Raw genomic sequence first — 15,888 nt, 5'->3', positions numbered from 1 at the left:
GGGGTGACCTCCGCCGCTGCCATGCCCGTCGCCTCCCCCAGACTCTAGGGAAGCTCCCCCCAGCCGGCGGGAAAGGCCAAGGCAAGAAGAAGGGGAAGGACCCCGCTAAAACCACCAGGCCCTCCATGACAGGGACCACCCCCGCTGCTGCAGCCCTGCCACCGACCATGGCATCCTCCCCCGCTGCCCCCTCCACCAGCTCTGCGGAGTCCCTCCCTCAGCCCCCAGGACGTATGCCCGGGTGATGGCAGCCCCTCCCCGCCTGCCGCCTCGTCATCTCTCCCGCCCCTCTCCCGCCCACCGCCTCCACCACCATCAGTAGCGGCTGGGGCCCCTTTCCCACCATGACAAGGAAGCACGGTGTCCGACGCCTCCTGGTGTCCGCCTCGCACCACGTGGAGACCTACGTGCAGGCGTTAGCGAGGGTGGTGGGGCCCTCGGCCATTGTGGCGGCCTCCAAAATGTACAGGAAGGTAGTTTTCTTCTTAACATCGGAGGCTGCCGCCCAGGAAGCAGTGGAGAGGGGCCTGGCGGTGGGAGGGGAGGGGGTGCTTGTCCCCCTAGAGCCGCTAGAGGACCTGGATGTCCGCCTGGTCCTGACCTCTGTCCCTCCTTTTCTCCCCAATGCTACCCGCCCTTTCCACCCTGGGGAAACCTGTTTCTGTTATTAGCCCTCTCCTGTTCGGCTGCAAGGACCCCACCCTCCTTCACATTTTTTCCTTCCGCTGGCAAGTGCGACTTTTACTGCTGTCGGCGGCGCGTGACGGATTGGTGCTCGAAGAGTCCTTCCTAGTCCCCCACCAGGGGACCCGTTACCGGGTGTACTTTTCCACAGGGGAAGCCCGTGCTACCTCTGCCGGGCGTCTGGGCATGTCCGGAAGGACTGCCCCTTAGCCCGGGAAGGAGGGGCACCTGGGATCCCCGAGACCCGACAGGACATCGGCCCCGTCATGGCCGATGCCCCTGGCTGCCCGGAACCCGAATCCGCCCCCCCTCCTCTTCGGACCACCGCTACTCCCGCTCAGGCCCAAGGGGCACCTCCCCTACAATGGCCAGATGAGTGGGAGAGCCCTGCCCTTGCTGCTGACAATCTAGCGGGGCCTACAGAGGAGGGTGTGGCAGAGATACCACCAGGCATGGGAGAGAGCCTGCCCCAGGGAGAATCCTCCCTCCCTTATGCTGCCCACCGTCCCCCCCCCAAGTCCCTGAGCCATCGCCTTTACCCCCTGACACGACCCCTGCTAACCAGCCCCCAGCTGATGCCATGGAGGGCTGGACCCTAGTCCAGGGGAAGCGAAGCAAGCGGAAGGCTCGAGCTCTGCCTCATCTACCCGAGGCGGAGGCCCCCTGGAAGACCAGGAAGGGGGGCACCGATGCCAAACCTTCCGCCTTGCCCACGAGTGCGTTCCATCCACCGATGTCAGCCAAGAAAGACGTGGCAGCACCGGAGGGTAGTCTCTCCCCTCCACGGGAGACCCTCCAAGACCCTCGAGGAAGTCCCTTCTGTCCTGACGCCACCCGAAGCCCCCGTGAACCCCGAGGCAACCGTCGTGGCAGGTGCCGGCGGGAAGAACCTCGGGGCGGTGGAAAGTGTCCTCTCCTCCATGTTCGAGGAGATCGAGGCCTTAGATCTGACCCCGGTCGCCCAGGGGGAGGACAACTTTTTGCCAGCAAATGTCGATCTGGGCGACCTCATTCCACCCCTCTTTTCCCCATGCTCCATCCCCTTAACTGCTGCTTCCGCGCCCACCTCGAGGAGTCCCTGGACTTCTCCACCCACCCGGCCACTGATGGCACCCCACTGACGACCACCGAGCCTGCTCAGGTGACAGCCAGCACCACGCGGCCGGGGCACGAGTCGCCAGGGGCACCCCCCGTTGGTGCGGAGCAATCAACTTCCTTCCCGGGTGGGGGCCCTACAGAAGATAATCCACATCCTGATGCTGTGGCCGCTAAATCCACCACAGAGTACGCGCCCAGTGTCACTGAGAGCTCCCTCCCCACCCCCTTAACCCTTGAGCCTGATCGAGAGGCGCCATCATCCAGCTGCTTGCCTCCCAAAACCCAGAACCTCGCCCCTGCCCCTGCCCCTACCCAATTTACCTCCTGCAATGTCATTGCCGCCCCCAGGGCTGTCTCCTTCCCTTTCCCAACTGATGACCCCCAGGGAGCGGCGTTTGTGTTCTCCTGCCCCAACCCATTAGGAGCTGCTATTTTCCCTCCACCGTCCCCTATCGCCCGAGAGCTTGAGGCAGGCCTAGAAGCTCCAGCCCATCAGGCACCCCGTTGGGGGTCCACACCCTGCTTGCCGTTTTAGTGGACCACAGGGCTGCACCAAGGGCCCCGCCGGGGAACAACTGGGAAACCGTAACCCCACCCCCCCATGAGCTGCGAGGAGAGCTGCGGAAGTTTTTAGAGGATGTCCGTGGCTCCCGCAACAAGGTACAACTTGCTCTCCAGCGATGGGGGAACTTTTCTCAAATCCTCCGGGCCACAAGGGCTCTCATGGGGGAAGGTAAAGGGACAGGGAAGCAGGATGCCATGGCCTACTGGCGGGTCCATGTCTTCCGTGAACAATTACTCACCTACGGGATGGGTCACGGACTGCTGGGTGGCCCGCTGGGAAATGCGAGCATCCCTGCCAGTGAGAACCCCCCCGACCCTCCCCGTGACACCTCTCACCATCACAATGTTGAACACCCGGGGTTGTAGGATGGCTCTCCGCAGGTCCCAGGTGCTCTCCTTCCTTCGGGAGGGAGGGTACTCTTTGGTTTTCCTGCAGGAGACCCATACGGACCCGACCGACGAAGACAGTTGACAGCTGGAGTGGGGGGGACAGGGTCAACTTTAGCCATGCCACGGTTCGAAAGGCTGGAGTGGCGACCCTGTTCTCCCCTGACCTATGGCCCGAGGTGCTAGGGGTCGCCAAGGCCGTGCCGGATCGCCTGCTGCATCTCCGGGTCCGTATGGAGGGGCTCGTGGTTAACCTCGTTAACGTCTATGCTCCGACATCGGGCCCGGAGCAGCTGCAATTCTACCAGCGGGCATCCGCCTTCCTCGGCACTTTAGATTCTCACGAGTGCCTGGTCTTGGGAGGGGACTTCAATACCACCCTTGAGGAACAGGACCACTCGGGGACCGAGCAGAGCCCGGCTGCCGCGGACATCCTCTGGGAGATAGTCGAATATCACTCCCTAGTGGACATCTGGCATGACCACCACCTGGATGACACTTCCATGTTCACCTTTGTCCGGGTAGAAGCCCATCGGTCAAGCCACTCCCGGTTGGACCGTATTTATTTATCACGCTTCCATCTCTTATGAGCCCACTCCTCCAGCATTCGGCTGGCCCCATTTTCTGACCATCATCTAGCCACTGTGTGGAGAGGCCGGGGCCGGCCTACTGGCATTTTAACAACAGCCTGTTGGAGGATGAGGGCTTCGTGATGTCCTTCCGGGAATTCTGGCTGGCCTGGCGAGGGCAGCTGTGTGCCTTTCCCTCGGCGCGGCAATGGTGGGACCTGGGGAAAGTGCGTGCCAGGCTTTTCTGTTGCGACTACACCCAGGGCACCAGCCAATGGAGAAATGTGGCAATAGAGCAGTTGGAACGGGAGGTCTTAGAGCTGGAGAGGCATCTGGCCGCCAGCTCCGAGGACCCGCTCCTCTGCGGAGCGTGCCGGGAGAAGCGGGAGGAGCTCCGGGCCCTCGAGGACCATTGGAGCCGGGGTGCCTTTGTTCGATCCACATCCGCCTCCTTTGGGAGATGGATCGCGGCTCCCACTTCTTCTATGCCCTGGAGAAAATGAGGGGGGCCAAGAAACACGTCACCTGCCTCCTGGCAGAAGATGGCACCCCCCTCACGGAACCGGTGGAGATATGCGGGAGGGCCCAAGCCTTCTATGCAAGTCTTTTTCTCTCCGGATCCGACCGACCGTGGCGCTTGCAGAGTGCTCTGGGAGGAGCTCCCTACGGTCAGCATGAGCGACCGAGACCGGCTAGAGTTGCCTCTCACTCTGGCCGAGTTCTCGGAAGCCCTCCGTCATCTTGGAAGCCCTCCAATAAGTCTCCAGGCATGGACGGGCTGACCATGGAGTTCTACCGCATGTTTTGGGACGTCCTCGGCCCAGACTTAGTCACTGTCTGGGCCGAGTCTCTGCAGAGCGGTGTCCTCCCTCTTTCGTGCAGGCGAGCGGTGCTCGCCTTGTTGCCGAAGAAGGGGGACCTCCGCGATTTACAAAACTGGCGTCCCGTCTCACTCCTTAGCACGGATTACAAAATCGTAGCGAAAGCAATCTCGCTGCGACTAGGGTCCGTGATGGCAGACGTGATCTACCCAGACCAGACCTATACTGTCCCGGGTCGCAGCATTTTTGACAACCTATTTCTAGTCCGAGACCTTTTGGAACTCGGGCGGAGAGATGGTCTGTCGTTCGCCCTCCTGTCTCTTGATCAGGAGAAGGCGTTCGATAGGGTGGACCACGGGTACCTCCTGAACACTCTGCGAGCATTTGGCTTCGGACCCCAGTTTGTGGTTTTCTCCGGGTGCTGTACGCCTCCTCAGAGTGTCTGGGTTAAGCTCAACTGGACCCTGACTGAACTGGTCAACTTCGGGTGAGGAGTACGGCAGGGGTGCCCCCTCTTGGGCCAGCTGTATGCTCTGGCGATCTAGCCCTTCCTCTGCCTCCTCCGCAGGAGGTTGACAGGGTTGGTGCTGCGGGAGCCGGAGCTGCGGCTGGTCCTGTCGGTGTACGCTGATGATGTGCTCCTCGTGGTCCAGGACTCGGGCGACTTGGTGCGGATGGAAGCTTGCCAGGCCATCTGTTCGGCAGCCTCCTTTGCCCGGGTCAACTGGGTCAAGAGCTCTGGCTTGGCGGTAGGAGACTGGCGGCAGGCGAGCTCCGTCCCACCCGCGCTTCAGACCATCCGGTGGAGCGTGGGTCCGCTGTTCTTCCTCAGCATTTACCTTTCTGCCACGCATCCCTCTCCGCCGGAGAACTGGGAAAATTTAGAGGGCTGGATGATAGAGCGGCTCCGGAAATGGATGGGGCTACTCCGATGTCTCTCCCTTTGTGGGAGAGCGCTGGTGCTTAATCAGCTAGTCCTGTCCAAGCTCTGGTACCGGCTCAACACCCTGGTCCCGGCCCCGGGTTTCCTGACTAACCTCCGGACATCGATTCTGGGGTTCTTTTGGTCAGGAATGCACTGGGCCCCTGTAGAGGTTCTTCAGGCCCTGTTCTCCTTCCTTCAGGGGTAGATGAAGTGTCTGCACATTCAGGTCTGCATCTTCCGCCTCCAGGCCCTACAGAGGCTCCTTTATAGTGCAGGCAGTTCGGCATGGAGCATACTGGCGCCCACCATCCTGCGCCGCATCCGAGGGCTCTGATATGATCAGCAGCTCTTTTATCTCTGTCTGGGAGGTCTTCCGCGAGACCTCTCCGGGCTGTCGGTCTTCTTCCAGGACCTCCTCTGGACTTGGAAATGGTTTTTAACGACCAGGTCCATGGCAGCCACCAAGGGGACAGATCTCCTCGAGGAGCCCCTGCTACACAACCCCCAGCTCTGTGTGCAGGTGGTGGAGTCCCACTCGGTGCGCCAGAGCTTGATCCTGGCAGAAGTCACGAGAGTCGGAGACCTCCTGGACTACAACCGGGGAGACTGGCTGGATCCCCTGACACTCACTCGGCTCATGGGGCTCTCCAGACCTCTTACCCCCCGCCGTGTACTTCAGGAGGTGAAGGCCGCTTTGCTGCCCGCTGCTAGAGCTTACCTCGATCGGGTCCTGCTCGAGGGCACACCCCGCCCACCCTCTACCCCAGGCCCGCCGGACCTTTTCATTGGTCCTCTGCCCCGTAGCCCCAATTGACCCCCTCACTCCTTTACGGCAAGCCGGCTGCATGAACTGCAGCCAGCATGCTTCCAAACCGCGCCAAGGAAACATCTGTACACGCTCGTGCTCCACCCCCTTCACGCCCTCACCCGTGTCCCGCCCCGACACAAAGTGGCGAGACCTTCTACCACCTTTGGAGGTTGAGCAGCCCCAGGGGGCCAGCTTATATTCCACCTTGGTTCCGAAGCCTGTCGGGGACATCAGTTGGCGGCTCCTTCACGGAGCTGTGAGCACGGGCACGTACTTGGCGCGGTTTAACCCCATCCCAGATACTTGTCCCTTTTGTGGTGTGAGGGAAACCCTGGCGCACATATATTTGGAGTGCGCCAGGCTGCAGCCCCTGTTCCGGCTCCTCACAAATCTTTTATATGTTTTTGGTTGCATTTTTCCCTCACCTTTTTATTTATGCACTTCCCATCTGTGGCCTCACAAAGTCTCTGGATCTCCTAGTTAACCTCCTCCTGGCCCTGGCTAAAACGGCCATCTATAAAACCAGAGAGAGGAGGTTGGCCTATGGAGTTTCCTGTGACCGTGGGGCCGTTTTCCGATCCTTGCTCTGTTCATGTATCTGGGCGGAGTTCCTCTGGGCGGCGTCCACTGACTCCCTTGATGCTTTTGAGGAGCGGTGGGCGCCGTCTGAGGCTCTCTGCTCCGTGTCCCCGTCCGGCTCCCTTTGTTTTGACCCTTTGATTGTGGGAGAGAGTAAGGGACCCCAGCCCCAGCCATTGCTGCTGCGGACACCACCACCTTAGAGGGGTCCTTTCACATGTGGGTGTACGTGCCCCCCAGCGAGTTGTCCACCCCACAGCCTGCCCCTTTTGTTGGGTGCTTTCAGAGGAAGGAATTGTTGGTGACACTCGGGCGTGGCACCAGGTAACTCAAGGGGGTGGCAGACCTTGAGAGTCGATGAAGGCCCCTCGCTCTGGACCACCAGGTAACTCGGAAGGGTGGAAGACCACGAGAGTTGAGGAAGCCCCCCGCTCTGGGCCCAGGCAAGCTTGAACACTTCCCTCCCCTGAAGCTAATGAGAAAACAATTGTGATTGGTTGCTGTGTTACACATTGCATATGCTGTTGTTTTGTAAGTGTGTTACGCAAATAAAAAAAACCTTTTTTGCTTCAAAAAAAAAAATTACTCTCCTATAGCCATCTGGCCTGCCCTGTCACATAAGTTACACTAGGGTAAAATTGGATCATTTAAAAAAATTGCTGGGCAGTTTCCCCATTTTCTGTGACCAGAAGTAATCTAACCAAGGGAAACATTTTCATTAAAGAATGTGAAGCTATTGAACTCCTGGGCCTAGCTATAGAACTCTATGGGTATGTCTACACTACGGAATTTAGTCGAATTTATAGAAGTCATTTTTTTAGAAATCGGTTTTATATATTCGAGTGTGTGTGTCCTCACAGAAAATGCTCTAAGTGCATTAAGTGCATTAACTCGGTGGAGCGCTTCCACAGTACTGAGGCTAGAGTCGACTTCCGGAGTATTGCACTGTGGGTAGCTATCCCACAGTTCCCACAGTCTCCGCTGCCCATTGGAATTCTGGGTTGAGATCCCAATGCCTGATGGGGCTAAAACATTGTCGTGGGTGGTTCTGGGTACGTATCGTCAGGCCCCAGTTCCCTCCCTCCCTCCGTGAAAGGAAGGGCAGACAATCGTTTCGCGCCTTTTTTCCTGAGTTACCTGTGCAGACGCCATACCACGGCAAGCATGGAGCCTGCTCAGGTAACCGTCACCCTATGTCTCCTGGGTGCTGGCAGACGTGGTACGGCTTTGCTACACAGTAGCAGCAACCCATTGCCTTCTGGCAGCAGACGGTGCAGTATGACTGGTAGTCGTCCTCGTCATGTCCGAGGTGCTCCTGGCCACGTCGGCTGGGAGCACCTGGGCAGACATGGGTGCGGGGACTAAATTTGGAGTGACTTGACCAGGTCATTCTCTTTAGTCCTGCAGTCAGTCCTATTGAACCGTCTTATGGTGAGCAGGCAGGCGATATGGATTGCTAGCAGTCGTACTGTACCATCTTCTGCCAGGCAGGCAAGAGATGAGGATTGCTAGCAGTCGTATTGTACCATCTTCTGACGAGCAGCCATGAGATGTGGATGGCATGTAGTCCTTCTGCACCGTCTGCTGCCAGCCAAAGATGTAAAAGATAGATGGAGTGGATCAAAACAAGAAATAGACCAGATTTGTTTTGTACTCATTTGCTTCCTCCCCTCCCCTGTCTAGGGGACTCATTCCTCTAGGTCACACTGCAGTCACTCACAGAGAAGGTGCAGCGAGGTAAATCTAGCCACGTATCAATCAGAGGCCAGGCTAACCTCCTTGTTCCAATAAGAACAATAACTTAGGTGCACCATTTCATATTGGAACCCTCTGTGAAGTCCTGCCTGAAATACTCCTTGGTGTAAAGACACCCACTTTGTTGATTTTAGCTCCCTGAAGCCAACCCTGTAAGCCGTGTCATCAGTCGCCCCTCCCTCCATCAGAGCAACGGCAGACAATCGTTCCGCGCCTTTTTTCTGTGCAGACGCCATACCAAGGCAAGCATGGAGGCCGCTCAGCTCACTTTGGCAATTAGGAGCACATTAAACACCACACGCATTATCCAGCAGTATATGCAGCACCGGAGCCTGGCAAAGCGATACCGGGCGAGGAGGCGACGTCAGCGTGGTCACGTGAGTGATCAGGACATGGACACAGATTTCTCTGAAAGCATGGGCCCTGCCAATGCATGCATCATGGTGCTAATGGGGCAGGTTCATGCTGCGGAACGCCGATTCTGGGCTCGGGAAACAAGCACAGACTGGTGGGGCCGCATAGTGTTGCGGGTCTGGGACGATTCCTAGTGGCTGCGAAACTTTTGCATGCGTAAGGGCACTTTCATGGAACTTTGTGACTTGCTTTCCCCTGCCCTGAAGCGCATGAATACCAAGATGAGAGCAGCCCTCACAGTTGAGAAGCGAGTGGCGATAGCCCTGTGGAAGCTTGCAACGCCAGACAGCTACCGGTCAGTTGGGAATCAATTTGGAGTGGGCAAATCTACTGTGGGGGCTGCTGTGATGCAAGTAGCCCACGCAATCAAAGATCTGCTGATATCAAGGGTAGTGACCCTGGGAAATGTGCAGGTCATAGTGGATGGCTTTGCTGCAATGGGATTCCCTAACTGTGGTGGGGCCATAGACGGAACCCATATCCCTATCTTGGCACCGGAGCACCAAGCCGGCGAGTACATAAACCGCAAGGGGTACTTTTCGATAGTGCTGCAAGCTCTGGTGGATCACAAGGGACGTTTCACCAACATCAACGTGGGATGGCCGGGAAAGGTACATGAGGCTCGCATCTTCAGGAACTCTGGTCTGTTTCAAAAGCTGCAGGAAGGGACTTTATTCCCAGACCAGAAAATAACTGTTGGGGATGTTGAAATGCCTATATGTATCCTTGGGGACCCAGCCTACCCCTTAATGCCATGGCTCATGAAGCTGTACACAGGCTGCCTGGACAGTAGTCAGGAGCTGTTCAACTACAGGCTGAGCAAGTGCAGAATGGTGGTAGAATGTGCATTTGGACGTTTAAAGGCGCGCTGGCACAGTTTACTGACTCGCTTAGACCTCAGCGAAACCAGTATTCCCACTGTTATTACTGCTTGCTGTGTGCTCCACAATATCTGTGAGAGTAAGGGGGAGACGTTTATGGCGGGATGGGAGGTTGAGGCAAATTGCCTGGCTGCTGGTTACACGCAGCCAGACACCAGGGTGGTTAGAAGAGCACAGGAGGGCACAGTCCGCATCAGAGAAGCTTTGAAAAGCAGTTTCATGACTGGCCAGGCTACGGTGTGAAAGTTCTGTTTGTTTCTCCTTGATGAAACCCCCCGCCCCTTGGTTCACTCTACTTCCCTGTAAGCTAACCACCCGCCCCTCCTCCCGTCAATCACCGCTTGCAGAGGCAATAAAGTCATTGTTGCTTCACATTCATGCATTCTTTATTCATTCATCACACAAATAGGGGGACGACTACCAAGGTAGCCCAGGAGGTGTGGTGGAGGAGGGAAGGAAAATGCCACACAGCACTTTAAAAGTTTACAACTTTAAAATTTATTGAATGCCAGCCTTCTGTTTTTTGGGCAATCCTCTGTGGCGGAGTGGCTGGTTGGCCGATGCCCCCCCCCCACCGCGTTCTTGGGTGTCTGGGTGTGGAGGCTATGTAACTTGGGGAGGAGGGCGGTTGGTTACTCAGGGGCTGCAGTGGCAGTCTGTGCTCCTGCTGCCTTTGCTGCAGCTCAACCATACACTGGAGCATACTGGTTTGGTCCGCCAGCAGCCTCAGCATTGAATCCTGCCTCCTCTCATCACGCTGCCGCCACATTTGAGCTTCAGCCCTCTCTTCAGCCCACCACTTACTCTCTTCAGCCCGCCACCTCTCCTCCCGGTCATTTTGTGCTTTCCTGCACTCTGACATTATTTGCCTCCACGCATTCGTCTGTGCTCTGTCAGTGTGGGAGGACAGCATGAGCTCGGAGAACATTTCATCGCGAGTGCGTTTTTTTTTTTTTCTTTCTAAGCTTCACTAGCCTCTGGGAAGGAGAAGATCTTGTGATCATTGAAACACATGCAGCTGGTGGAGAAAAAAAAAAGGGACAGCGGTATTTAAAAAGACACATTTTATAAATCAGTGGCTACACTCTTTCAGGATAATCCTTGCTGTTAACATTACATACATAGCACATGTGCTTTCGTTACAAGGTCGCATTTTGCCTCCCCCCACCGCGTGGCTACCCCCTCAACCCTCCCCCCTCCCTGTGGCTAACAGCGGGGAACATTTCTGTTTAGCCACAGGCAAACAGCCCAGCAGGAATGGGCTCCTCTGACTGTCCCCTGAAGAAAAGCACTCTATTTCAACCAGGTGACCATTAATTATATCTCACTCTCCTGAGGATAACACAGAGAGATAAAGAACGGATGTTGTTTGAATGCCAGCAAACATACACTGCAATGCTTTGTTCTACAATGGTTCCCGAGTACGTGTTACTGGCCTGGAGTGGTAAAGTGTCCTACCATGAAGGACACAATAAGGCTGCCCTCCCCAGAAACCTTTTGCAAAGGCTTTAGGAGTACATCTAAGAGAACCGCGAATGCCAGGGCAAAGTAATCCTTTCACATGCTTGCTTTTAAACCATGTATAGTATTTTAAAAGGTACACTCACCAGAGGTCCCTTCTCCGCCTGCTGGGTCCAGGAGGCAGTCTTGGGTGGGTTCGGGGGGTACTGGCTCCAGGTCCAGGGTGAGAAACAGTTCCTGGCTGTCGGGAAAACCGGTTTCTCCGCTTGCTTGCTGTGAGTTATCTTCTTCGTCCCCAAAACCTGCTTCCGTATTGCCTCCATCTCCATTGAAGGAGTCAAACAACACAGCTGGGGTAGTGGTGGCTGAACCCCCTAAAATGGCATGCAGCTCATCATAGAAGCGGCATGTTTGGGGCTCTGACCCGGAGCGGCCGTTCGCCTCTCTGGTTTTCTGGTAGGCTTGCCTCAGCTCCTTCAGTTTCATGCGGCACTGCTTTGGGTCCCTGTTATGGCCTCTGTCCTTCATGCCCTGGGAGATTTTGACAAAGGTTTTGGCATTTCGAAAACTGGAACGGAGTTCTGATAGCACGGATTCCTCTCCCCAAACAGCGATCAGATCCCGTACCTCCCGTTCGGTCCATGCTGGAGCTCTTTTGCGATTCTGGGACGCCATCATCGTCACTTGCAGCTTGCCACGCTGGCCAAACAGGAAATGAGATTTAAAAGTTCGCGGTTCTTTTCCTGTCTACCTGGCCAGTGCATCTGAGTTGAGAGTGCTGTCCAGAGCGGTCACAATGGAGCACTCTGGGATAGCTCCCGGAGGCCAATACCGTCGAATTGTGTCCACAGTATCCCAAATTCGAGCTGGCAACGTCGATTTAAGCACTAATCCACTTGTCAGGGGTGGAGTAAGGAAATCGATTTTAAGAGCCCTTTAAGTCAAAATAAAGGGCTTCATTGTGTGGACGGGTGCAGGTTTACATCGATTTAACGCTGCTAAATTCGACCTAAAGTCCTAGTGTAGACCAGGGCTAAGAAGGAAAGATGTCTGCAAAAGGGGAGAGGACAAGAAGGGAGGCACTTGGATCCTGAGAGATTGCAAGGGTTACGACTGTCATTGAACTGAAAACAAGCAAGTATCTGGCCCCAAAAGATTTCCCAACAGCATAATGCTAGGAATTGCGTCCTAATAGTTTCCATATCTGCACCCAGAGGTGCCACAGTTTTGTTTTATTTTTAATTTTTAGCAGACAGAAGGACGGACACCTTAAGCGCAGTCTCTGACCAAACAGCAGTAATTCAGGACTCAGCAATTATCCACATATGAAAACCTCTCTGGTGAATTTTAAAAGTGCAAATTCTTTCATTTAACCAATGTTCCTGTCTTTACAGAGTATCTGGGAAGGAAGACATTTTTATGCAGTTTGTTTGTTTTGTCCCAGAATATATAAAGGTATACAACTGAAAACAAAGATAATATTTCATCTCCAGTTGTGTGGAAGTGTCTGGGACTCTAGGTTTCCAACCACTGGAGGCAGTGGGGAAGAACATCTACAAGCAGCAAGGGGCACAAATATTACAGTTCAGGACATTGCTGCTTTATTTTCACCAGAAAATAATCTAGCCAACATGTCACTAGACTGAAAGAGCTTGAGAAGCATAACTGTGAAATGGCCTACTGGCTGCCAAAGAATATGAAGGGGGAGAGAAGGTCCTACTAAATCAGGAATTTGAAGGCATGTTGGACCTGGGTTTTACATAGGGATTCTACACATTAGATCTTTAAAATAAAAGACTAGGAAATTAATAGGAAGGTGTGTGAATGTATTTCATTGGTATCCCCCAACAAATCATTTTGCAATCAAATTTGAGTTTAAGTTTACCCTTATTCTAGAAGGATGTTGCTTTCAGAGGTTTTTTTTATTTGTGACAAGCTTTCTTAATACATTAGATTTTTACCATCTGAGTTTTCCTCTCCATTTCACCACTTGACTTATAGGGGTATCTGCTTTGTATGAAATTACTTCCACTTTGCCTTCCAGAGTGATATTCAGGCATTAATCTTACAGGCAGATGAATTTATCAGATCCAGCATACTTCAGTTAAACAGCCTTTGTATAAATCTTTCATCAAGAGTTAGGATGATATCCTAATTTTCAACTCAGCCTGCACTGACATGAGAGAAGTCAGAGCTGTTGGTCTGGTCTTTTATTAAGCACTTTGGTCCCAATTAAGCAAGGCAGTTAAGCATATTCTAACTTTAAGTCCCATTGACTGCAGTAGGATTACTTGCATGCATCAAGTTAAGCAAGTTCTTAAATATTTTGTGAATCAAAGCTTTATCTCAGGAATTTAAATCAGTTGTAAAAAGCATGCAAATCTCTTTGCTGAAAGAGATCTTGGGAGTGTATTGAGTTTTCTGCCTACAGAAAACTCGCAACTATATTTACCTTAGTTGCAGCCAAACTCTACTGCTAGATATTCATTTTAAAGAAATTTGTACACTTATGCAGGGTTTGATTTATAAATCATTAGCTTTTTCTATTTGGGAAAAGGTAGAATTTTAATGCAGTTGTCTTTAATAGAGGAAGGAGAACAGTGAACACAAGGAATGGTTTCAAGAATGTTTGTTTTCCCATGAGGTTTTACCAGTTGTTAAAATATGCTGAGAAGTTTATATTAACGTATTCAGAGCTGGCCTTTGGCTGTCCAGACCCCTGCCCAGGGCAGCCCACCAAAGAGGGCCAGGGCCGGATTAACCTTTTGTGGGCCCAGCGTCAAACATATTTGTGGGCCCCCATGGGGGCAATGGAGCGTGGGGACTGACGTCCTTGCACCAGAGCGAGTGGCCAGCCGGGGCAATGACATGTGGCACAGCTCTGCCCAGCCCAGTGCGAGGGCACTGTTTACAAACTGGCAGTATCCAGACACACAGTGCCCCGCCTGGTCTTGTGCTGCCAGCATGCCCCTTCCCCTCGAGGCTGGGTCCAGGCCCATGCCGTGCCACACAGTCCTCCCCCCCCCCCCAATAGCCCATAGGTACCAACTCCATGGGGGCTCCAGAGCTGGAACACCCACAGGAAAAAAAAAAATAGTGTGTACTGAGCACCCACCAGCAACCCCGCCAATCAGCTCCTCCCCCTTGCCCACAACACCTCCCATGCACTACTGATCAGCAGTGGGCAGGAGGCACTGGGGGGAGTGGATGGGGGAGGAGCAGGGGCAGGAAGAGTCAGAGTGAAGGCAGGGGGGCACTCGGGAGAGGGTGTGGGATGGGGCAGAAAGAGGCCAGCATCTCTCTGCCCACAGCCCCACCACAACTGCCCAGCACCCCACACAGAACCCCCACTCCCTAATGCCCCAAAACACACACAGATGTTCCCTGCCCTCTCACAGCCCAGTACGCCCCCAGACCCTACTGAGACCCACTCCCCCATGCCTTGTCTCCCGGCCGCACTCACCCGCCCTGCTGGGAGGCAACTGTCTGCCAGGCTGAGCCGGCAGCACAACCAGGGGTGGTCATCGCTCCAGCCCCTTGGGAGTAGCGCGATCTGGGCTCCCTCAGGAGCCACTTGCCTGGAGGAACCCAGCCAAGCCCCTGACACTGTCTCCCCACAACTGGCCAGGCTTCTGCACCAGACCCAGGCAGCTCAGCTCCAGGGAGGCAGGCAGGGCCCCACAGTGGGTGAGAAGCAGAGACTGCCTGGAACTGGAGGTGCACCGGGGTCTGGCCAGGAAGCGGAAAGGAGCCCTCGGCTGGGCTGGCCGAGAGGAGCAAGTGGTGGTGGGGGGGAGCCAGTGAGCTGGCGGGGTCTTAAGGCACAGTCAGAAGGGGCCCCGGCCTGCTCCGCTTGAGCATGGACCCGGCTCCATGGCACCATTGGCGCTATTGTAAACCCAGCACTGAAGAGGACGCTGTGCACAGGGTTTGGATTTCCACCTGACCTGCCAGAGCCAGCTGGGCTGACAGAAGTGGCAGGCGAGCAGCAGTGCTGGAGAGGGGGCTGGTGTGGGTGGGGGAGGGAGACCTGAGCTGCAGGGGGCAGTTGGACAACCAGCCCTCTGCGCCAGATGACTCCTCCGGAGCAGGGATTCCCCTCCTCCACCTGCGAAGCTGCTGCTGTCCCTGCCTCCCTGGCCACTGGAGACTGGGAGTGTCTGCCTGTCTGCTGTGGGGTGGCAGGGGCTGATGTCAGGGTGTTCCCCCACCCCCACACACACACACCTGTGCACCCAATTTTCACTGAGCTGGGGTGACAGGACAGGGGGAATCTGTGTCCCTGCTGCTGCCTCTCTGGGTTTAGAGCTGCTGGCCGCTGCTTGTATCTGAACACAAGCCTTCAGGATCTTGACCTTGAATGCTTTTTTAAAGAGACAGCACACTCATATACTTAGGCACACACACAACACCAGGGCTCCCTGCATTCAGGTCACTTCCCCACCTGGGCTGTGCTGAGGCATCAGCAGCTGCTACTCTCCTGCCCTCTCCGTAGGCAGCCCCGGAGGGGGTGCATGGGGCGGAGGAGCAGCAGTCCAGTGGAGGAGTGAGCAGAAATGCCAACTGTTTTGTACATCCAGGTGGGTCAGTTTCCCCATGTGGGTGCAGGAGGGAGATGCAGGGTAGGGGGCTCAGGAGGGAGAAGGGAGAAGCGAAGGAGGCATAGTGCAGGGGTTAGGGGCACAGGATAGGAGTGAAGGGGTGCAGGGCTTAGGGGGCATGGGAGGGGAGAGCAGGGATTAGGGCTGAAGGTGGCACAGTGCAGGGGTTGAGGGAAGGGGGGTGGGGAGCCCATGGGGGGCACCATGCCCATGGGCACCAAAATGCAAGTTCGTCCAGGGTGCCATTTTCCTTAAGGCCGGCCCTGAATGTGTTTAATACCTTACATGTAGGATCTTATTAAAATTGTACACAGTGAAATTCATCTAACAGAATTTTCTTC

The 15,888-nt window shown here is 55.1% G+C and overlaps 1 protein-coding gene across 1 annotated transcript in view; it reads left to right on the top strand.

Annotated features, from left to right (window-relative positions):
- LOC144259486 (glioma pathogenesis-related protein 1-like) overlaps positions 1 to 15,888 on the top strand; it is a 64,089-nt gene that overhangs the window by 33,077 nt on the left and 15,124 nt on the right. The window lies entirely within an intron of this gene.

Source organism: Eretmochelys imbricata, chromosome 1, assembly GCF_965152235.1.
Source record: "Eretmochelys imbricata isolate rEreImb1 chromosome 1, rEreImb1.hap1, whole genome shotgun sequence".
In the NCBI taxonomy this organism is placed as follows: Eukaryota; Metazoa; Chordata; order Testudines; family Cheloniidae; genus Eretmochelys; species Eretmochelys imbricata.
The sequence above is the reverse complement of the archived record's forward strand: the minus strand, read 5'-3'. Positions and strand labels throughout refer to the sequence as shown.